Below are 23,965 nucleotides of genomic sequence, written 5' to 3'. Positions count from 1 at the left end.
TATTGCCTGAAAGAAGAAAATACTTTCTTGTTACCTTTTATTTTGTACTTTTGACTGCCTTGTACATTTTGAATTTGTTTCCTGTGTACATGTTTTTGTTCTTTTTCCCTCTCAACTTAAATGTTTTACCTGAAGTTATTCCAACAAAAAAATCTTTCCCTGAGGCCTTTTTCTGTCTTTTAAAACTGTTTTTATACTTCTTAAAAATAAAGACATAGAAGCAGGCATACCAGTAAATTTTTTTTTTTTTTTTTGCATTTGAAATGTTTAAATTTTGGTTTAGGAGAAACAGAACACAATCAGAGAAACAAAACTATATCACTAGAACCCTTTGCAGATCCCTGTTCTCCTTAGGCGTACAAGTACCCCTGTGCAATCTTATTGCATGTTTGAGACTCCATATACATTAATGTTCACATGACTCTTCTTGTAGAATCAAGGCAATAGATAGTAATTTATGCTTTCTAGAAATTGTTTTAGAGGAGTGTATGAATGTTGGACACTGACAACAATTATGGGCATACTTAATTGGAAAAATATGAGTAGTGATATCTTTAGAATTTGCTGTCTGGTAGGTATGAGGTGGATCATGCGGTGTTAGGGTAGCTATTCAGTGTCACAAAATTGCTAGAAATACTTAACATCTGAAAAAAATGGCCATTTAAATGTGATACTGCTTATTTTCAATCTTGTTGTTCATACACCTTTATTATATGTAGTACAGGTTAGGTTAGTTTCTGACTTTGGATCATCAGCAGTAACAAACACTTAGTTGCACTGAGTTACCTAGTAGGAAATGCTTGAAATTGGTGATACCTGTGTGTTATTGCTAATAAGCCTGTATAACAACAATCCTTTTTAATAATCACTCTTTCTGAAATTACAGTTGTTAAAGGATTGTATTCTAAAAACCTTTAATATAATTCGTCTGGATTTGTGTTTTTATTTTTTTTTAGTGTTACAAGCATACTTCTTAGTAGCTTATCCTGACCCTCAAATTATATGTGAGAGTTGTGTTTTATATTGACGTCTGCTGCACCCCAGGAGTGAGGAAATTGTGTTTCATGAGGTTGTGCAGGATCTGTGATTTGTGTCTCACTTCCTGTCCCTGCGGTTCACTATGGAAAATCTCACTAGGAAAAGGGAGAGGAGAACGGATTTTGGCCCAGTTGTTTGTAGAATCAAAGAGGAATTCCAGTCAAATTGAAAGTGATTATTGATACTGTACTTGAAGGTGACTACTTGGTTTACACAAATAACTTTAAAAAATGTAAACATAGAAGGCCATTTTTCATGCTAAAGTCAGAAAAAATTTAGAAACATTCATTTTTATGGCCTTTAGTATTTGTATCTGTTGGTTTAAAGTGCTTTTCCAATTGGAGATCAAAATTCTCTATATGGGTAGATATTTTAATTTTTCATATTACTTTGATTACTTTGATACTGTGGTTTGATTTGGAGCACTTTGTGTTTTGTACCAGTGTGTATATGTAGACATGCAATGCATTTTAGATGAACAATGTCAAAAACGCTAGGTTGCAAAGTAAGGAACTTGGAGAAGGAAACAGCAGACAAAGACTACAGAAGCAAACATAACCTAGCCCCCTTCTCCATGCACTGGGCCTTTAACTACATTATTGTATTCCACTTTACCCTTGCAGCCTCAGGTCAGTGCCTCATACATGGGAAATGCCAGTTGACTGGTATACTGTTATAACCCAGTTTATATATTTGTTTTTCTTTGTCATTCAGTGTGCAACCTGCTGCCTCATTACCTGCTGTAAATACCCAAATCTTTCCTGGTGAAGTGTTTTCACCTGTTAATTTGTCTCAAGGAATTGTCTCAAAAATAATAACTGTCTCAAAAAAAAAAAAATTGTCTCAAAATAAATAGCCATGCTTCACAAACATTAGAGAATTATTTTTTTGGTACATTTGTAAAAGATTTTTTCCATTTTACAGATGGAAGACTGAAACTGAAGGAAAATAGTAAATTTTAAAAGTGCTTATAAATTTTGAGTAATTTGACATGCTTTATTCTTCAGATTTTTAGTTACTTTACATCACAGTAAGTTTGAGTTTTTTTGCAGTTGTGAGTGCAGTGCATTTCAACATATCAGGCTCGTATTTTCTCATGATGGATCCCTAGGAGGTATAGAATGGATTTTCACTGATGGCCTTAAACATCTATTAAAGTTTCAATTGTCTTGATCACGCCAACAGCTGGAACAGATTTCCTGTCCTGAAAAATAGAAAAGAATCACCCTCTGTATTGTGAAGAACCCAAAATCTCTTTATTGGGAAGAATAGAGATAACAACTAGATAATAACTCAAATTCCCGCAAGTGAACTGGTTGAATGGAATCCTCTGCAGCCTAGTGGTCAGACCATTTCATTGCAATGTCAGTCTGTTGTCCAGCTGCTCTGTGGCTCTGTTAGGAAAGCAAGATGGTTCACAGGTGTCATAAGTGCATTCCTAGCCAGACAATTGCTTTTGAGGTGTCAGAAGTCCAGGTCCAAATGCCTAATCTATATTGGGCAGAGAAGTTCTTGAGATTTTTTCTTCCCATAGGGCTTTTTATGTCCCATCTTCAAGGCATGGCCTAGAGGCAGTGTTTATTATGGAGCAGGTGGAAAAGCAGTGCTCAGTCTTTTCCTTTTTCCTTTTTTTTTTTTCTTTCTGTGTTTACTTGTGATGGAAGTTTTCTGTGAAAATAAGTTGGAGGGGGTTTTAAAGGTTTTTTTTTTTTGTTTTTTTTTTTTAAGAAGAGTTGATCTTTATAAATGGCAATTTCCAGCAAAAGATCTCTTGGACAGGAAACTGTTTTTAATCAGCTGGAATTATCAAGTACATTTTATTCAAATTCCTTGGTAAAAAAGTATAGTGTCCCATAGAAGACACCTCTTCTACTCTGTAACTGTTTGTTTCATGACATGTGTATCATGTGCTATATATGAGGCAGAGTTCCTGTAAATAACAAAAAACGTTATATGATCACTTAATGAATAACCCGTATAACGCACAAGGGGCTAAATTGTAGGTGTAAGCAACCGTAATTCTGACATTCCTTAACACTTTAATGCTTGGTTTTGTAATGTTAACCTTTTTTCTTTCATTTGTATTTTTAATATAATGTAATTTATCAAGCTCCTTGAATGTAAACGTGTCTGTGATAGCGCAACCCCTCTCCTGTCTGAGCTAACAGTCTCTCATCTGTGTTGATCAGATACTTAGAAAGGATGAGGTTACAAATACTTCTATCTCTGAAATTTTGTTTCCAGGTCTTAGGTCTTAGTAGAGACTCTTGGTTTCTTGCATGTTATTTTCAGGTATATTCAGAATATATATATATATATATATTCAGGTATGTTGCGTTCTCATTTTCTTTGGATATGCTTGCTGGGTATTAAGGATGGAGGGAAAATTTAGAGGGCCCTCATCACATGCGATGTACAGCAGCTGCCTTGGCTCCTGTAGAAAAAGTAATCTGGAACCTGCTTTTTGGAGTCTAAAAGCTGCGAAAATTTTGGTAATACTCCAACAAGACTCTGGTGAGGGCTTATGGGGTGTACTTTGTAGAGATCTAAAATTGGTTTAACTTTGATTTTTTTCTTTCTTCTTTCTTCTTTTTTTCTTTCCCTAAAGGAAAATTAAAAATCTGGCTGATGATGCAATTGTTAAATTTCTAGTTCAAATTAAGGAGCTTTTTACTACATGGATGCTGGTAGGGGGATGTTTTCTTTTTTTTGTTTTTTTTTTTTTCTTTTTCTTTCTTTCCTGTGTGCTGGGAAATGGATTTTCTTCTACTAGCATGCTCGGTGATGATTTGTTCTTCCTGGAAGTTTCCTTCAAAACTCATGTTGAGGCATAACCTGTAACAGAAAAATTTCAGTGTGTCCTGTTAAAATTTGGCAGTTACGGGGAATTGAAACAGAGTTTAACAAAGTTACTAGCTGACTTTAAGAATGCTTGTTGCTTCTTGTTTGTTCTGTATAGATGTGATTAGCAGTGACTCTTCTTGGTTTCCTGACACCGTTTAAACACAGTGATTTTACTTCTGACTTCACTAAACTTCAGTCATTTAGGCCAAAATCTTCCATACTGAGTGACTGCCCTTTATTAACTAATTCTTTCAATAAAGTTTAAAGCTAAAATAGTTCACTGGCTCATAAGTGTCATGCTAGAGAAAAAGTTTAAAAATTATTTCTGACCTTCTTTTCCAAGTAATTGGAGCACCCCCATTCTTTGGGAAAGGAATTTAAATTTGAGAGTGAGATCACTTTTTGCATTAGGGATGTGCATCTTGTTGACATTCAAAAACCTGTCCAAAAATTGGGCAAGTTATTAGTGCCTGAAAAAGTAGCTGACTTTCTCTGATTGTAGGCACTAATGTTGAAAAACTTTGTGTACAACAGGACTTTCCTAATAAGTACAGTTCTAAGCAGTGAGATGTGATGCAGGCTTTTAGTTTTCTGGTGTCCATTCTTGGCTTATGCACAGTGCTGATTCATTTGAATGTTGAGAAGACAACTGTTGTTGCAGGTGGTCGACAAGGTGAATACGCGGAGAAGAGTGGTGGACTGGAGCAGACTTACACAGGACGGAAAGGGAATGGGAATTTGAAGGGTAGGAATTGGGAGGAAGGTAGGAGCTTGGAGTTCCTAAGGAAGTAATGACTGAACTGTGAGGCCTGTATAAAGGGGCTGGTGGGGCAGATACAGGTGTCCTTAGTAAGGATACACAGGAGCTGTGCAACAGCCTTAGCAAAAAGCCAAAACAGAAGAGTACTTTGGAATTGGGTTTACAGTCAAGGGAAGCAGTTCAGGGATGGGAATGGGTGGGTAGTATGTACTGATAAAGGCCAGAGAGGGGAAGAAGAGAAAATTGCTTGAGAAGTCTGTAGTACAAAACAAGGATTGGCTGGGCAAAGAAGCATTATTTCACACACAAGAAATCGTGGTTTGAATTGTCTTACCCCCAGCTCAGTAGGATTAAAAAAAAGGCTCAGAAATGTCAAGTAATTCTTACAAGAGCAAATGATAGGGAGTTCCGTAGTTAGATTACTTGTGTAGTCTGCATTTGGCATCTTTGTGAATGTATTGTGGTAGTCCTTAAGTTTGTTGTCAGTTTTTTCCTTAGAACAGAATGCCTGTTTTACTAACTGTGTGGAATGAGTGGAGTTGGTTTTGTTTTTTTGGTTTTTGTTTAAAAAAAAAAAAAAAAAAAGAACAGGTTATATTAATGTTTCCTAGGATTGGCCTTAGATATTGTTGATTCTGCCTTGGGGAAAAGGATAGGCTCCTGAGATTGCTTCCAGTCCTGTCTTATGATTAAATATTTTGATTTCTCTTTGGTGTTCAGTGTGTAGTCCTTTACCTTAATCACTTCACATCTTTAAGCCCTGTTCCAGAGATAGATTTCTTAATTTCCTCAGGAGTTTTTCTGGAATCCTTCACAAATACTTATTTTTAAAATGTTTTTGAGGAGAGTATGTAATATGCAAGTTGGGAACTGAGATGCAGAAGTTAGTATTCATAACTTTGGAAGTCTTAACTGGAGCAACTGTAAGATTAAATTAACTTGAATTTTTTTGTATCATAACGTGTGATAATATTAGAATGGATTTTATTAATTTTGGTTACAAATATGACTAATCAGTGCTTCGTCACGTTAGGCTTCAGAGTGTGCAGGAAGAAAGGAACACAGAAATATTTACCCTTAGTAATAGAAATAGAATGAAATTCTCAAGAGTGAAAATTTTCTGTTTCCTCCTATCTGATCTGCAGCCTGTTTGCCTTCATACTTGTCTTTCATTTTTACTTGAAGTTGGAGAGTCGTGTCTACAACAGACCTTGCAGCCTTATGAATAGCCTCTGATTCATTTCCAGAGCAGATTCCTCCTGTAAGCTGAATGAAGACTGGGCCTGGGGCTGGGAGGGGGGTGTTACACAGTTATGTAATCCAAGGACTGCATCAGAATTCTTGAGTGTAAGGGGCATTTATTAACTTCTGATTGACTTTGCAAATGTGATCTTTCAGCCAAGGGGTGTGTGGGATTTCCTGATAGAAGTCTAGAAAGATTTGTGTTGATACACAGAAGAAGTAATGCTTGAGTAGTTTGGTGATGTCAGCTTTTCTGTGTTGAGCATTCTGTTGTTGTAGAGGGTTTTTTAACATCAGATCTTCAGCATTTTTAATCATACAAATTTTAACTTACGGAAATGCATGTATTATAGTATCTTTTTAAGCATTGTGTTGTAAAACAACTGTCACAGTGCAGCAGGTAAAAATTTTGATCTTGATTTCTACATCATGAAAAGGAGTTGGAGTGAGATGAAAAAGGGACTTCATTGTTGCGATGCTATGATTGAACAGGTCAGCCCTTGAGTGTCAATCGAAAATTTGAGATGTGTGAGCATGCATAATGGCACTCACAACTTTGTCTGTGGTGCTGAGTAAGGGATCCATATTGTTTAGTCAATAGAAAACATTGGAGAGATTTTTACCTCCTGAAAGAGAGTTTAAATAAATTTGTTTTCTAATCTTATTCTCTCTTTCAGGCTTTTTGCCCGTTGTAATTAATTTTCTTTGCATTGCGGTGTAGTACTCCTTTGACAAGAGAAGAGCAATGCGTGCTACCCCATAAAATCTTGGAGCCAATCAAGGACTAACAGATAGTGACAAATGCATGTTTGAACCTCCTGCTGCTGAGGATGATTTTAGAATTTCTGTATCTGACATCCTGAGCAAGTACTCCTTGTTCTGCTGAGATTCTGAGTGAAGGGTTGGAGGTGGTGGCTAGCACGCAGTGCATAGTAACCAGTTTTGTGTGTTAGGCATGTTCAAAGCGTGTGTATGACTGGACTTTCCTACTCCAAAGGCCTTGCCCAGACTTAGGTTTGTATTGAGCTCCTTGGTTCTGCAAAAACAGTGGCAGTTCTGACATACACTGAAGAAAAGCTGAACTTTCAGCTAGGTGAACTTTCCTGGTGATAATTCAGGTGACTAATGGTTTAGAGGGTTGCCAGAGCACACTGTGCACTCTAGGGTCACTATTACAAAAGTTTATTTAGAGCTATAGTGCTGCATTTTTACTCACCAGAGTAACTCCCACTGCTTCTGTCTAGTGTGGTGTGAAGTTTAGTCAGGTTATTTATAGAAATGGATCATTTATTGTTACCATGGAAAATATTAAAATATTTGAGGCACTGCAATAAAGAATAGCATGATTTAAGAACTCTTGTGTCTGCAATTTTGTAAATATCATTACGTGAACAAGCCATCATAATACTGGAAGGTAAACATTCTCAGTTTTCACATCACACTGTAATCTTGGCTTGCAACCTGGAGAAAGAATAATGAAAGCTACTTCCTTAATTTAGTGCCATGTTAAAGGATAATGTTGAATTAGTAGGCTTCAGAATAGGAGTTCTCTCTTTTTCTGTAAATGTTTGTGTTTATTCCTGACAAATTCTTTTTCTAGGCTCAAAGTGGACATATGATGTCATGGGATTAAGCTAATTCTTAATCACATCTTGATAAATAATTAGCCAATGAAATCTTATAAAAAGCTCTGTAGGTGGGCTTCTGAGAATTCAGCATGATTTGTTAAGTCCTGATAATTGAAGTTATTGCATGCTCAGCTACAGTGAACGTTTAATTGTGTATATGTAGCCTGTGGCAACTGCATGTAACTTGATTTAATTTAACCTTGTTTCATTGCTGGCTAAGGAAGGTTGAATTGGTTTGCATTTTTCATGGACTAAGTATATATGCATAATTATTGAAAGTCAGCTGATGCACAGTAGCTTGAGAGTCTGGGCTGTCAGCTTGCCCAAATGTGGCTGACACTCTATGGATCTTTATTAGAAGGGAACAGTATTTGTCTGAAACAAAGCTGTTGAAAGTCTCCTGCCTGCGCCTAATTACTGTTACAGGTGTAAATTTGAACAAGTGTTTTGGGAAGGATGCTAAAAGTAGGTGAAATACCTCATCGCAAATGATTTTGAAATCCAGTTAGAAGATACCATAAAGCATGTTGTAGATGTAAGCAGATAACTATTTTAAACGAGAAAAAAACCCTCATCAGTTTTATGATGAAGCTTATGCGCTTATGCTATTTTGTAATAAAAAAACAAACAAAAATTAGAAGATAGATGTACTTTAGTTCTAAAAGTTAGCCTATAGAAATAGCATCATTTACCAAAGGCATTAAATTTTCTCTGCAGAACTTAGAGGTTTTATTAGTAAAATGACATTCACCTTCATAGGAATATTTTAGTTTAGTTTCATGTGCATGATTATGATGAATAAATATTCTGTAAATCAAGTTACATTCAGGTACATTAATAGGGTTTTGTGTCAAGTGATGCTTTAATATTATGCTTCTGTGAATGGATTGCCTTCAGTGGGCTTACACAAGTGCCTTTACTTGAAATTGATAGGTATCATCTTAATGGCTTCCTGAAATAAGTTAGAATTTTACTTGGACTTTAAATAGCTTAGTCCTGAAACATTAGGGTATTCAAATGCAGTAAAATGTTTATTTGCTGAACTCAGTGATCACAGTAGTAAACAGTCTTGGTGCACACAAGACTATTTAAGAACCACTTTTGTTTTTCTTTAAATAATATATAATAATTTTGTAGATGAGATTTACCCCATTAAAACCAACGGTAACTTTAATGGTTCTGTCATAGTTACTTGTTATTGTTCTGTGATTAATTTGGGTTTTGTCATAATCATTGTTAAGCATTTTATGACTTTGTAAGTTAAAGATGTTTCTGTTTTGGGGGCATGGTGTGGGTGTCAGTTGTGGCCTGGAGTGCTGATTGCTAAGATGCAGTACTGGTCTCCTGCTTGTCATTTCTTTCCAGTAACTTTCAGAACTCTGAATGTAGTTTATGAATTCAACACTCACGTAGCTTGCTAACATACTCATCAGTGGTATGTTATTGTAGATGTTAAGATAACTTGAAATTTATTTTTTTTGTAATCACCTATGTACAAGGTTGATATATGATTAGTTAATAACTCAGATACTTGTCCACTGAAAAGCACAGAGTCATGTTTGAAAATTTGCTTTCCAATTTTTCAGAAATAAGAAATACCTACTTGACAGCCAGTGTCTTACAAGAGGATGTTTGCTGTGAGTAAACAGTAGGAATAATTAACAGTGGGGGGAGCTCAAGTTCCTTGTAATATGAACCTGGAAAACACAAATGTAAATGAATGTTGGATTATGTGAAATAGCAGTTTAGTGCTATACAGAATACTACTGTCAGTATAAATTTGTGTCTCAGACATAAATGTTATCATGTGTGCCAAAGCATGCAGACAATAATGACAAACATGTGGCCTGGGAAGGTCACTTGTGGTTCTGCAAGCTCTAATTTATGGTGTCCCATGGCAACTGTTACAGAGGAAAAAGGATTATGAATTGAGATGTATCCCTGGATCATGTCCTGTGAGTTTAATGTGAAGAGTTTTAAGTTATTTTTTTGCAGAGGTAAACAGCCTGTTGCCGCAGGAACAGATCTTTTCCTTGGTGCTGCTGTGTTCTCTCAGTTGTATGTTCTGTCACAGAGGCTGGTGGGAAATTAGCAGTTACACTACTGGAAAACAAGACAGAAACTCAGTTGGTTGACGACTTGGATGAATAGCTAGCAAAGGACAGTGTCCCTACCTGTATAGGTGCCTCAGGATCCAATGTAGAGAGGAAAGACTGAGAACTAGTTACTCCTTATTGCTGCTTCAGTGTCTATGTCAGTATTGATGCGAGCTTAAGGTAGCTGAGGCCTGATCCATTTCAGCTGCTTCTGGTTTCTGTTCAAATGGTGTGTGAATGAAACTAGAAGGGTGTCATGCTTCATTTTTAATGCTTCTGTATTGCCAGAATATCCCCATAAAGATGGGCAGCCTCTGGGGCTACTTTAAGCTAAAGCAATTTCAAGTTTGGAAAAAAACCCAAATTGATTCTATTCCTTCTACAATAGCAAAGCTGCAGAGAACTAAGGATCTTCTCCAAAATGAGACTGTGACTTGTGGAATAATGTTAATGTTTCACAGTAGAAAGATGGAGTTACCTCTCTAAAAGGTGTATGTGTATCACCTGCATCTCAGGGAACACTGCAAAGATTGGTTTTATTTTTCCCTCAAAGGTACTTCCCTACAAATACATATTTATAGCATTGCTGTGATTTACGTCTTACTTGGTACATTGTCATTTTCATTCATCAGTGAGTTATGGTAGGCAAACGGCTATAACTGTATTTTGCTCATAATGGGTGACCTGAAATACATAGCACACTTATTTTAGGCTTTTTAAAAATTTCTAGATTTTAATTACTTGAAATATACATGGATAATAAGTTTCATTGGGGGTTTTGTGTTTTTTTTCAACATAAGTAAAACTCAGGACAGTTCAAATATAACTTACTTGCATTTTGAAAGCCATCCTCTTGCTAGAAAAAAGAAATACTGCATTGCAAATAGTTGCAGTTCAAAAAGTTATGAAAATAAAGTGCTGAGCATGCAATTGTGCAAATTCTATTAAAAAATAAAGCATGACTGAGTAATCTGTTCTTCAGTTTATTAATTTATTTGCATGGTCAGTTGTGGTTGTTCATGTATCTTAGCATATGGGCCACACTACACTTTTGCCTTAGCAACAACAGGGACAATAATGCTGTCTGAATTCTGTAGTAGAAAGCTTTATATTAAAGCCTCAGAGAAACTGAGGGCTGTAATTAGCCCTCTCTTTCACAGTAGCGTGTTTTAGATTCTTAGGAAAAGGTAGTAGTCATTTGGAGTGAAGTGCCTGGAGAATAAAGAACACAGAAGATAAGCAGAACATCTGTGGGTTGGGTACAGGTAGGGATGACTCAGGATGAATTATCTTGGCATGGTCCTGTGAAGACTAACGTAACCTTCATGGAGCAGTTCTTGGTCCTTCTCCATATGCCAATGACATAGGCAACTTGGCAGTTCAGTCGGTAACTTGGAACTGTGTCCATGGCTAAAGACAGAGACTTCACTTTTTTTGTAGCTTTTGTTGTAGCGTATCAGTTTGGAATTTAGAGATGCCTTTATAGGATGCATGTGGATTTTTATTTAATCAATAAAATGATATCTGCAACTAACAGTTCACAAATGGGAAAATGCAATTTTTTGCAGTTTCAATCATTAACTGATGGCCAGCTTTCTCATATTGTAAGGTGTGATTTACATGAATAATGAAAAAATATTTGCCATGTATTAAAGAACAGAGAAATAGTAGCAGTGCATTTATCCTTTCTGAGACTTTACCAGTACCTTCTTTGAAGAAGTAATTCTAAGAGCACTTTTTTCTTTTATTATGTAGGGTTTTTTGCAATTTTTTAATTTGTCAACCTCATTATCTCCTTGCTTTTGTAAGTGAGAGCCTGTGTATGTGACATAATTAGAATATACTTTCTGGAAAGGCCATGTGAATACTTAAGTAACTGAAGCTGGAAACAGGCTTAACTAAACCAAAACAAGCTGCTTGTATAGTGAGACTTAGGTTTCTGCATTTCTTTGATGTTAGTTTAAATATCCTCCTTTTTTTATTAGTATAATCCTGTTTCATTAATAAAGGCTTGGTCATCTCTCTCCCCTCCAACCTTCCCCCAATCTTGAAACTGGCTGTTTAATCACTAGCTCTCATAAGCCAGTCAAGAAGCCGTATAATGAAAGACCACTCTGGGAGTGGGAGGAAATAAATATCTTTTCCTGTTTTACTTGGGAGCATTGGCAGAAGAGATTGGTTGGGTGGAGTATGAACGAGACTGCCTTTCCCTGGTTTGTGCATTACAGCACATTAGCAAATGAGAGCTTGCAAGTGTGTGACATGAACAAGATGGAGAGGCTTTATTCCCCTTCTCACCTTGCACAATATGAACACACATATTTTGACTTGAGTGGGTTGCGTAGGTTTGTGGAGAAAACTTGATTGCTGAGGGGGCATGTTAGTTGACTTGCAATTTCATCATTCATTTTACAGTATGGCAGTGTTTGATTAAAAATATTTATAAATTATTTAGGAATACTGACTTTGAAAGTATATTACTAAAATAGATCCTGAGAAATATTTTGGCTGATTGGAAGATGTTAACAATTTACAGATTTCAGTATAATACAACAGATAACTCTGTATGGATCTCTGCCTCCCACACACACACTTATTTCCTTAGCTTTTGGGGAAATACAGGTTAGGATATATGAATATGTTGTCATGTTTGCTTACTTGCATTTAGTGTTGGCAGTAATGTGAACAAGTGTGAACTTTCTCTTTGTACTGTATGTTGTATAGCTTTTGATGACACTGTACTCCAAAGCAAAATAAAAACAATGTATGACATCTCTGATCATATTTCTGGAAAAGTTATGTCAGTAAAAATGCATAGATTGACATTTTGAAACATAGTGATATTTGAGGGGAAAAAAAATCAGTGTGCTAGACCTGCAATTAGAATGTAACTGAAGCGGTTTTGTTCTAGTAATACTGTAATGGTGTAAAACTGAAACACGTTAGTGCTGTTACTTTAAAATAAAGTCTATTTAAATGTAAACATTTTTCAAAGCTATGTCCACTTTGACAAATGACAAGTGTTCAGTGAAACATTCTAATTAAAAAAAAATTCTCATTCAGGTTAATGGACAGCTGTCTAGGAGAGAGGATCTACATAAATCCTTTCTTTCTAGCCATTAATGGTGAGGAGATTGGAATTTTCACCAGTGTCTCTCCCTGTACTTTAATGTAATATGAATAATGTTTATCAACTTCCGGCTAGCAAATGATTTCTCTTTTTGTACATGATGAAGATAGTAGCTGTAAGATCTCTTCCAGATCATGCATGTGCTTCTTGTTTTTCCTGTTGTTTTCTAGATCCTATCACAGTCCACTTCAGAGAGCCTTAGACAGCTTTGATCTCATGAACGATTTTGAAGTTTGCTAAATAGTCTGGTTTACTAAAAGGTTACAGGAGACGGTTAGGACTTTTGGAGGAGGTTCAGTTGTCTTGGCGTTAATATGGATTTTTTTAATATTACTTCAGCAAAGAAAATTTCTTTGTTTACCAGATGTGAATTTAGAAAACACAAGATGTGGAAGGTTAAGGTTTCACCCATAACCCTATCTACTGTGCTTTTTATGTCAGGTTTATATGACAGGACAGTAGTCACATGGTTGTACAGCTTCCCATCTTCAAGATTGCTATGTGTAAATATGCTTACGCTTAAAAAAATACTGTATGTGCAGTGAATATATCAAGGCCAGCTAGCGAAATTATGGTAGTCAGTAAAGTGTAACTTCATAGCTGAATATTCTAATTTTTTGTACTATAAAATTGGCACTTTAGTTACACAAAATTGACAGTATAGTACTTGGGGAGCATGAAGACCATTAATACAAGCTGATGTGGATGATGTGAAATTAAGTTAGCATCTCTTTCCAGAGTATGGGACCTTATTAGGAGTGACTATACTTAGTGCGCAACCTGTTCTAAGTTATCATGTAGTTAATTTGTTTAGTCTATTTACCTGAACAATAATACTTTCTACACAATAGGAGGAGCAGGAGTTTTGAAAGTTATTAAACTAGTTGATTCAGAACTGTTCAGTTGTAAAGATAAACAGTTGATATACAGGGCTATGATCTTCTGACTCTTCAGAAGTGGAAAAGTAAGGAAAAATCCTTTTATTGCAAATTGATGAATAAAACCTCTCCGTAAAGTTTTATTTACCTTTTGTGGTAAGAACCCTCTTTAACAAAGCAGTTTAATTTACATCTGTGAAAAGGACAGTCTTTAAAAGGTAGATTAAACGTCAGTGATAGTGCTATTGCATGGGTGTCATTACATGTTTAACTGAAGAGTCCATTCTGGATTATGTAATTACCCCTTCACTTTTTTGTGTTTGAGGTGGAAAAAGTGGTTTATGTGTGTTTGTTTTAAATCAGGTTACCAAATACATTGTCATATTCAGGAATTTAACTAAGGAAAACACTAATGGAATCTGAAATCCTCTAGTAATTTCCTAGTTTTTCTTCTCTTAAACCTCATTTTGCTCATCCGGTGATGCCTGTAACTACAGCCTTAATTTACCTAAGCTGAAATAGTTGTTAATTTAGGTACTGTTACTGGGCAAGCGTTTTTATGATGGACTTGATAGTGTTAGTCCTGCTCATGTTATCTGTCTGAGTGTGTCTATATATAATTAAATACAAAGAAAACTGACAAATGTATACTTTGAAAAACAATTTGAGTACCAAGCAGAAAAATACTGCAACTGGCAAGCAGCTGAGCTGTGACTCTTAACAAAAAATATCCTTTTCAATTCCTAAAAAATAGCCTTTCAGAATATTTAATTATTTCTTGATCGTGTCAGTTGCCTTTCAGTCTGTTTTCTGAAACTATGGAGGACATATCTCATTGTTTTGGAAATTACTTTTTTTTTCTCTCATAAGGATTTGTCTATCCAACTGAATGTATTAAGCCACTGAGATAGTACAAGACCAGACCTTCATATTAACAGTAATCACAGTACTCATCTCTGTACTTCAAGTTACTCGTGTAGTATAATCTCTTAGCTTTTCAAGTTCCTAGCTTGAAGAGCAAGTGAGTAAAACATGGTATTATGAAAGGAAAAAACCCAGAGCTTTGCAACTTCTAAATTAAGTTTCCATTACTTTATCTGCAGAGAGTATTTCTGCACCCTTTTTCTAGTCGGGTATCATACACAGTTTTCACAGCTTGTGCCTTAATGACTTTTGAAATTGGATGACTGTTATTAAACTGCTAAGAAATGCCTTTTACCACCAACTACTTGAGAGATCTTGGTTGCATTGTGGCAGAAATCCTGACATTTAGATAGCAATTTTTTTTTAAGTTAACCACTATAATTGCAATACACTGTTTTTGGGAAATGACATACAAACTAATATTTTTTAAAAGTGTGTTAAGTTTTGCCTTAACCATGTATTTTGAATTTAACTTTGGGTTTGATGTTTGCTCTAGTAGGTCTCACCGAATTCCTGGATAAGTTGTATCTTAGACAAATTATACCTTGATTTTCAGAATGCTTGGTGGTACTTGATGGAGGCAGCCTCAAAGACTCTCTACAACCAAAGACTGACTGACAGTGCTTGCTCATAATTTTTCAGAAGCAGCAGGTGGTGGAACATGCAGGCTGAAACTGGTAAAAGTGAGGAAGTCTTTCTTAGCTGACCTAAGCAAGGAAATTGCTTTTCAGGGTGATCAAAACCACAAACAAGTGTTATAAGTTTAAAAATTAACTGGGGAAAAAAATAGTGAAAAGCTTTTAGATAAGGGTGTTTTCCTTTGTGCTGGGCACTACCTAATGTGGGATGTATTCTTAGTTGAACTCTGTTTCTAGTGGAGCTGTATCTGCTTTTGAATAGTATAAAAACTGACATAGCCTATGATTCTTACTGTTCAAGAAAGAAAAAATAGTAGAGAAAAATACCGCACCTGAAAATGTCATAGTGTTAAAAATTCAAAGTGTATTCAGTAACAGCGAAGTACTGGAAGCAATTCTTAAAGCAGTGTTCTCCTGAGCCAATTTTATTGCTTCTCCAATTTATACCATCCTTTTTTTAAAAAAAAAGCTTTTCTGGTTTGCTCCTGCAAAGCTCTCCATGTGACCAAGGTGTTGCAGATGCAGAAACCATTCTCTTGCACAGGTATTGCAAAACTTCCAGTGACTTAAGTGAGTTTCTGCAGGTTGGTTAATACACCAGCAGCTTACATCCCATACAGAAGGCTGAAGTGTGCTTCTCCTGTCATAGGACAGTGATGAAGTTCCAGTGGTCACCTTTTGTTAAATGACCTCTCTTTTCCCCATGCTGTGTCTTTTTAACAGTAGAACAGAAGTACTGTAAATGCCTACACATCGCAGCCCTCTCCAAGCTAGCCAGCTGCAACAAGGTCTTTTACCATCACATACAGCATACCCTTCATGCTAGTCCCTCTGCTGCCTTCTCTTAGCCTCTCCTCATCCAGGGCACACTCCTCTCTCTGCTTCTTCCTTGGCTGCCCAACCCCTTAACAGAACCAGCCACACCTGCACCTTATCTACATCGGCCAACCCGCCACCCCTGAAGCCAGCCCACAGCTGTATATTATCAATGCTAATTAACCCAGCTTCATTACTCTACACCTACATTAGCACAAAGTATAGTAACTGCATCAAACTGAGACCGTTTTCTTTATTTTTTTTTTCTTTATTCAGTGGACAACCTAACCTACAAATTTTTTTCTTATTTTGATACTACAGCTTTCAGATTGCACATGTTGCATTCAAAATTATCCTTCTGTAATCAAGGGGAGGAAAAGCAACTAAACCAAACCATATAAGAAATTACGGAAATTGAAAGTGCTTGTTCTCAATAAATTTGATCATATGTTTAATTTTGTGAAGTAAATTTCCAAAAAGATGTAAAGGAGAGAGAGGTATAAGGATGACATCATTGTACAAGCCTTATTCCTTGTTCACAGAATTCAACTGTAAGACTTTTTTGCTAAAGGCTGGAAATAATTACCTGCAGTTTAATGGACAAATGCCTTGTCCTATCCACCATGTCTTACATTGAACGTGCACCTTTGTCTACCCCCTTCTAAAACTTGGGACAGCTTACTAGTTTTTGGCATGCCAGTGGACAAGACTGCAGGACCTGTAAATACTTCTGAGAAATGTTGCTACTCAAGCCTAGGCTGCTTGTTTTCTAGTATTTTCTAATGCTGTTTTTTGTGAAACATAAACCATCTTGGGTCATTAAGCTTTTTGAGCAGGATTACCTGACTGTGTTGGAGGCATTGCCAAAATATTCCTGAAGTTTCACCCAGAAGCTGTTACTGCTTTGAAGGAATGGGTGCATAATTTGGAGTTGGTGCTCAGGCTGTCAACTGAATAGAATTCAGGTTAGAGAAGGGCTTGCCCTTAATATCTGAAATAGGAACCTGTACAAAATGAGACATTTTCAGTGGACAGTGAAGATTAAATTCAAAGCATGCTATATATTCATGAATGCCGTCTATACAGTGTTATGTAGTGGGTTAACTATCTACATATATACAGGTATTTCAGACCTCAGCTATGAACTGTTTTCAGTCAGTCTGTTCAGTTGACCAAAACTTACTTCCAGTGAACTGCTGAGGGTTTGTTGGCAAGTGAAACATCAGGTGGAGTTTAAGTTTGGTTCTTCAGAGGCCACCATGGGTAATCCTTGTACCGTATAGAAATAGAAATTGTGATAATTTTGCAGACTTCCTAGTCAGCAGTACTGATAACTTGGTTAAGTCTTAGGTGTTTTTGTCTACAGTAGTTAGTACCAGTGAAAATGGCCAGAGTGTGCCAGTGTTGTTAGGCTGCTGTGCTGCAGAACAGTGTAAGGTGAAGTTTTGTGAATTCTGTGGAACAGCATGATAGAAATTCTCCGGTGACCTAAGTCCATTTGAATAGTGGATGTTATAGTGGTTGTATGTCTTTATTTTGATGTGGATATAGTATATGGTGTTATTTTAAATCCGGTTTATTTTACATCATTCTTGCACATGCTCTTTCTCATACTGATGTTTATCGCTATGTAATTATCCTGCCAGAGGTACAGATAATGCTCAGATTGTACTAGAATAGCTGAAAGCATTTGTCAGGTGTGTGGGATCAAGTAGGGTGTTTGACAGTAGACTGAGCATTGGGGTATGAGTGTTTGAAATGACCAGATTTCCCATATAGACCAACTCTTGATAAGATGGTAGAAAACAGGTGAAACAAGAAATTAGCTGCTTTAGATCACCAGGTAGATGAGAGGCCTTTTCGTTAGAGACTCATTTTTGTCATTGAAGATCAAGTTCCTAAGACCTTTCCCTTTTCCCCACTATCCCCCCACCCCCCCCCGCCCCTTTTTTTTTTAATCTCCCTTTGTACCTTCTTGCCTGTATGTCTCTGGGGTCAGGTACGCATCTCAGGTTTAAATGATTACTGTATAATATTTAAGAATTTGGAAATACTGGTGGACTGGACAGAAGAATTCAGCACATCTGTGCTCTCAAAGATGACATCACTTTCTCACCACTGTTCCTACTAATACTTGTGTTGTTACACTACAGTGTTGGTCTCCTCACCTGAGGGAGCAAAAGGAGCAGATTAATCCTAGTTTTTCTTAGAGTTTCTGTGGTAATAGTTTCTCTTGATCTTTGTGTGAAGCGATGGGGACAGTGTGGAAGGAAACCTGGCTAATGAATAGAACTGAGAGAAAAGGAAAACAGTAAGACTTAGAATAATTGAATTTGACGGAAGATTTTTGTAAAATACTGTTTTTTGAAGAGTTGCCAGTAGCAACAGTAGTAGGAAAGGAGGAAGATCTTGTTTTGCTTTAGTGGTTGAAAATACACAGATGGAGGCCAAGGGAGATAAAGAAATGATTAGTGCCTTTCTCCTGTTTCTCAATCCAGCTCTTAATTGCATGAGAAATTTAAAATATAGATTTCTTCTTGAGTACCCCCTTTCAGGATAAGATTAGGTCATCTCATTCTTACCCTCCTATTCGTGTACTATATTGCCCTTTCTCGTTGAAATGAATAATGAATTAGAGAGCACTAGCTTTTAGTGGCAGTAAGCCACTGAAACAGTTCAGCTGTTACATGGAACTTTATCCTGCGCTTTATGTCAGCACCTTTAGTGCTACGACTTTCATTAAGCATCTCTGATTCACAGGTTGTCCTGCATTTATGTTTTGTATATTCATTTCTGTTTACTCTTCCTGTTAGCTTATGTATTAATTTAGTCGTGGGACTAATTTTTGTCAACTGATTATGCTACTTCTTGCCTCAGTTTTTACATACACAGTACAGTAAGCCATTTAAATTAATTTATATTATGGATGGTCTAAATTAAAAATATATGAAAACAGTGGAATGTTTCAGACTCCTGCTTCTGTGTCTTTAATCCAGACTTACAGTATGAAACACATATTTTGATAAAATTACCACGCTAATGCAAAAGTAAATGAAATAGAAGGTTTCCTGATGTATAAAGTATGTTTTCTAGGGCTGATTTTCCATTGTCAAATCATGATAGTGTAATGGTTTTATATATTGACAGAGGCATATTTGCACTTCCACAATCAGTGGCAAAGCTGCAGGAAGTCACATGCAGTTACCATAGCTCAGCTAATGCACGGTAGCCTGAAGAACCCTAAGCCAGAATATTGACAGTATACATGGAGAGGAAATCTTGATGACCACAGTCTTTGTACAGAACTAAACTTAAATTCATTCAGTGGATTCATCAGAAAATAATAAAATAATCCATTCCTGAAATAAGCAATTGTCAAAAGCGATGAAAGAATAGCCCTCAGCTGTGTGACTGCCTTCTAAACCAAAAGTTGCCATAATCTTTCAGTCTCAGGAAAGATGGGATAATTTGTAGATAAATAAAGTAGGTAAATACTGTAAAGCAGTGTTAAACATTAAAAGATAGTTAATAGTAAATACATGTTCCAAAGATGGATCTACTAGCTGTTTGAAATAGTGGATTTGTTAAAAAAGACATGAGTAAAAAAATTAAGTTCATTGTATCACTTGTGGATTTAAAGTTGGTAGCTATTTTCAGTACAAGGAAGGATGGGAATACCTGTCGGGAAAACTTTGATGACCTTGGGAGCTCCAGAAATAGAAGTAGGTTGAAATTTAAGTGCCAAATGTTGATACATTTTGAGATTCATTACTAGAATTTCTGTTGTAAGCAGACAGCTTTTCAGCTGGTTATGACAGAGGAAGCATGAAGTCCATGTATATTAATATTATTACAAAATACCTAGTCAGTCATCAGTAAAATGAGACTTTTAAAAGAATATGCAGGTTTTGAATCTATGAGGAGAGGTATGTCTCTGTAGAGGTGCTGAAGTGTCAGAGTGTATGCATTGAGATTGCATTGTGCACGATTCCTTTGTGCTCAGGAAAAAAATAAACAGATGGTATCAAACGTAGAGGTTAGTAAGAAGACTGCGAAAATTTATTTTACGTAAAAACTGATTTTCTAAGAGGAGGCTCAGTGTAACTTAAAGTGCAGCAGTCTGAACTAACTTGTTTACATGGCTTCTGGGATACAGCTGAGAGTGTTTACTATGTGGTAATCTCAAAATTTCACCTATTCGTGCAATGATTCCCAAGCTTTTCTTCTGTCTTGTGCCATTTCTGAGCTTGTGACCGTGATTTTTTTGGAAGTGATGTTAAATTTGTCAAATTTGTAATCTGCTTGTGTTCTTTAGCTCCATCTTTAGGGTGTTGCTGAGAGATGGTATAAATGAACTCTCTTAAGTATTCTGGAAGGGTTCACATCTGGAAAGGAGAGGAGCTACAGGCAAAGGCAGTGCAAGAAAAAGGCAATATAAGCTGACTCTGAATAATTCCAGTTTGGAAAATGATACGAAGCTCTAAAATGCAAAATAATGAAATACTAGAATTACCTTCCACTAAGAATGATGAAGGCAAAACGTTTAACTAGTTAAGGAAGAAACGCTGATGAAATTACTAAGTGCTTGAAATTCATTATGTGGTATAAATAAGGGACAAGACCTCATTATCAGGGAAATCCTTATTTCTTAAGCAAACAGTGTGATGAATTGTTTAATGATTTCTGATGTATTTAATATGAAAAGATAAGAACTCTAAATAGCAAAAGAACCTGAAAATTACATTACAGGACTACTGTATTTAGCCATATTCAGTGTCATGAAATTACTGTTACAGCTTCAGCTCCTGGTAGCTTTAGATTGCACCTCTGTTTGAAAAGGAACTTTGTCTAATTTATTCAGATTGCTTTCTAAAGTGTATTCTGAACATTATATTATTACACTGATAGCTAAAATTTCTCTTCTTTTTGGTTCTGTTGGGAGTGTAGAGTCATTGCTACTGCTAGAAGGTGAGATGGATTTGTCCTCTTCACTTTGCTCAGCTGGAATTACTATTCATTCATAAATCCATTGGTGCTAATAAGATTAAGGTTTCCAGGCATCTTAAGGTGGAAATGAAACAAACATTTATAATGTTGAACTGTTTTCATTGAAGGATTTGTGCAAGTATAATGCAGGACCTAAAGAAGTGGTGTGTATGAAATGAAGAACCTGATTTGATGCTGCAGTTGTAGATGGACAGCTGAAAAAACAAAACTTGCTTGGCATATCACTTTGTTTTTGAAATGAATACAATAAATGGTGTTGCTGATCTGTAGTCATACTGCTCTAAGAGCTATTTGTTTGATATGGAAGAATGGCATTGTGCTACGGGATTCACAAGAACACAGTTAAGAACCTCTTTTGGAAAGCTTACTTTCTAAATGCATATTGTATTCATTAGTCTCTTTACCAAAACTATTTACGTTGCTAAGATGTATTTCTTTGTTTCAAAGGAGTAGGCTTGACTGTTTCATTTGCAGTCCAAAATAGTTTTAGGCTGTCTTCCTGACTTTTCAGAGGGGACATTTGTTTGTGAGTGCTTTTGTGAATGACCCTGTTTGATAGATTTTTAGAAATGTGTGTGGAAGGGATGAGGGAGGCTGAGCAGTTTTGTGTTCTCTTTCCTGTGTATCTTGTGCAGAAGTGCCTAGAGCCTTGAGCAGGTGTACTATTCTGTTTCTGTTCAAATTTGAAGAAAAGTTGAGGCACCAAGAGGTGAATTTGACTAGATCAAAGTCATACAGCAAAATGAATTGATAGCCATAAAAAGGAAACATGGTCCTTCTAACCCAATTTGGAGCTCCGTTCTTTTGCTATGAGTTCAGTTCAAATACTAGGAGCTAAGAATGGCTTGGTTATGACAGCAAAGCTGGTATTATATGAAAATCAGAGAACACAAGAGTTTTATCACTGCTTTGGACTGCAGTCCTATAAGGATGGGAAAGGACTTGGCGATTCATCTTCCTTTCATTCCCCAGCAAGGTCAAAGCTTCTCAGCTGGGGAGTGGAAGATGCTTCTCCAATTCCCCCATCTCAAGAACTTAGTAAATAGAGTGAATGGCATCATGATACTTGGCTGTATCATTATTCTTTACTCAGTGTTGTTGTAATGAAAGCTTCAGATAGTATTACTCATTTTGTCTGAACCACTTGTAGTCAGTAGTACACAATTTCTGCCGCTGGTGGTAGAAAAAACATGAAAACTTTCAGAGTACTAACTGATCCTGTTGTGCTTTTTTCCCCCATAAGTGTTTTGTTATTGGTTGGAAATCATTTGAAACTGCTTTGGAAGAAAAACTTAAGTTTGGTTGTTACAGAAAGATAAACATTTAACATTCTCAAAGCTTATAAAAGTCATGTGAAACTAGCCGAAACTTCTATGTTTGCAAAATTTAGAAGTTCATACAAACAAATTCAGTTGTATCAGTGGAGTAAAGCTACAAATGGATATGGGTTAAATGAGACTTTGATTATATTACTTTAATATTCTAGGTTCCTGTTGCTTATACCACCCTCATTTCATGACTTGCTAAATTGCAACAGCATTTTGTCATAAGCCCTGTTCTTTTAAATCAGGGATTTGATGTCACCTCTAATTCTTGAGTTAAATTGCTGGTATAGTTCAACTTGCTGACTATTGTATGTGACATCAATAAATGTTTCTTAAGACTGTGAGTGCTGTGTGATTCCTTAGCTTGATTTCTTGCAGTAAGAAATACAGTTGTACCAAATTCTGAATCTTCTCTGCCAGTATCAGCTGTATCTGGAAAAGGAGTGCAAGTCTTTAAGTTTTAAGACAATCTCTTATTGCAGGCTTCAGGAAGACTGTCTTGGCTGAATGTGGTATAAGCTCTAATCAGACTTACCGTGCCATGTTATCTCAGAATAAAATCAGTCATAACTTTAGTTTATAGCATTGACCAGCATCCACATAGCACTGAATTAAAAGTAGGATGTTGTATGTCTGTAGTATATCTGTAGCCTGATAGATGAGGGTTAAATGGTGAAGTTCAAGTTAGTATGAATGTGGGATACAGAAATGCGTGATACAGGTTCTCCTTGGTTACGCCACATGTGGAACAGCTTGTTTTGCTTTTTCTGTAGGGAGAGAAACAGAGGAAGTGTTTATGGGTCATATCCAGAGTTTGTGATGATAATGCCTTATTGATTTCCATCCCTAGCAAGGTACTTGGACTGTGAAGTTGTGTCAGAACTGTCAGATCATGGGTTTAAATGTCAGTCGTTTTGATCTATTCTGGCAATATTTACACGCCACTTTCAGAGGGCAAACATTGCAATTGTAGGCTACTTTGTTACCAAGAGGTACAATTAAAAACAAAACGAATTCTCAGCCCCTCTGACCTGAAATTTTTTCAGAGCTGAAATACAGTTTTCTAACTTCTCACATGCTTGCTTTCTAAAAATCAAAAAATCCTTTCTAATCTGTGATAAAATTGAGTCTATAATGGAGAAACATTTCTGACCCAAATTACTAAGACATTAATTGCCATTATTCTGCTTACTTTTTTTACATACAGATTTCTACTCAACTTAGTAAGGGGTTTTTGTTAGTTTGGTTGGGGTTTTTTGCATTAAATTCTTCAATGAGTGTTAGAATGATAAAAATGCTATTCTCTGTTTCATCTATGAAGTGAAGACTGAGTTTTCATTGGTAGCAAAGGGTAGTTTGTAAGGTAAACGGCCTTGACTTGCCTGTCACACTACTCTGTATGTAGTGTTCATTACAAAAACCAAGACCTTCATGTTCTTATAGTGTTGAAAATACTTCCCAGCATGGAGCTTGAGCAAGAATGAATTCTGTGGCATTTGTAAGGTGAAGATTGAGAGATGTGTGACAGTGCAATGCCTAAGTACAACAGCTGACTTTGACAGGGAGCAGATGACTTAAAAAGCTGTGGATTCTCAAACAGTGGCTCCCCTTGCATTCAAAGTCTTCAAGAGTCATTGGT

At 36.3% G+C, this 23,965-nt stretch overlaps 1 protein-coding gene across 7 annotated transcripts in view; it reads left to right on the top strand.

The window, feature by feature from the left end:
* Positions 1-23,965, top strand: part of NIPBL (NIPBL cohesin loading factor) — a 152,501-nt gene that overhangs the window by 3,121 nt on the left and 125,415 nt on the right. Inside the window, exon 2 of one of the 7 annotated variants that reach the window (XM_056323999.1) lies at positions 4,544-4,645. The exons of the other annotated variants lie outside the window; for them this stretch is intronic. The gene's annotated coding sequence lies outside the window, so the exon portion shown is untranslated. The remainder of the gene's footprint in view (positions 1-4,543; positions 4,646-23,965) is intronic. 7 annotated transcript variants of the gene reach the window in all.

Source organism: Falco biarmicus, chromosome Z, assembly GCF_023638135.1.
Source record: "Falco biarmicus isolate bFalBia1 chromosome Z, bFalBia1.pri, whole genome shotgun sequence".
Lineage (NCBI taxonomy): Eukaryota > Metazoa > Chordata > Aves > Falconiformes > Falconidae > Falco > Falco biarmicus.
Note: the sequence above shows the minus strand (reverse complement) of the source record. Positions and strands in the feature narration are given on the sequence as shown.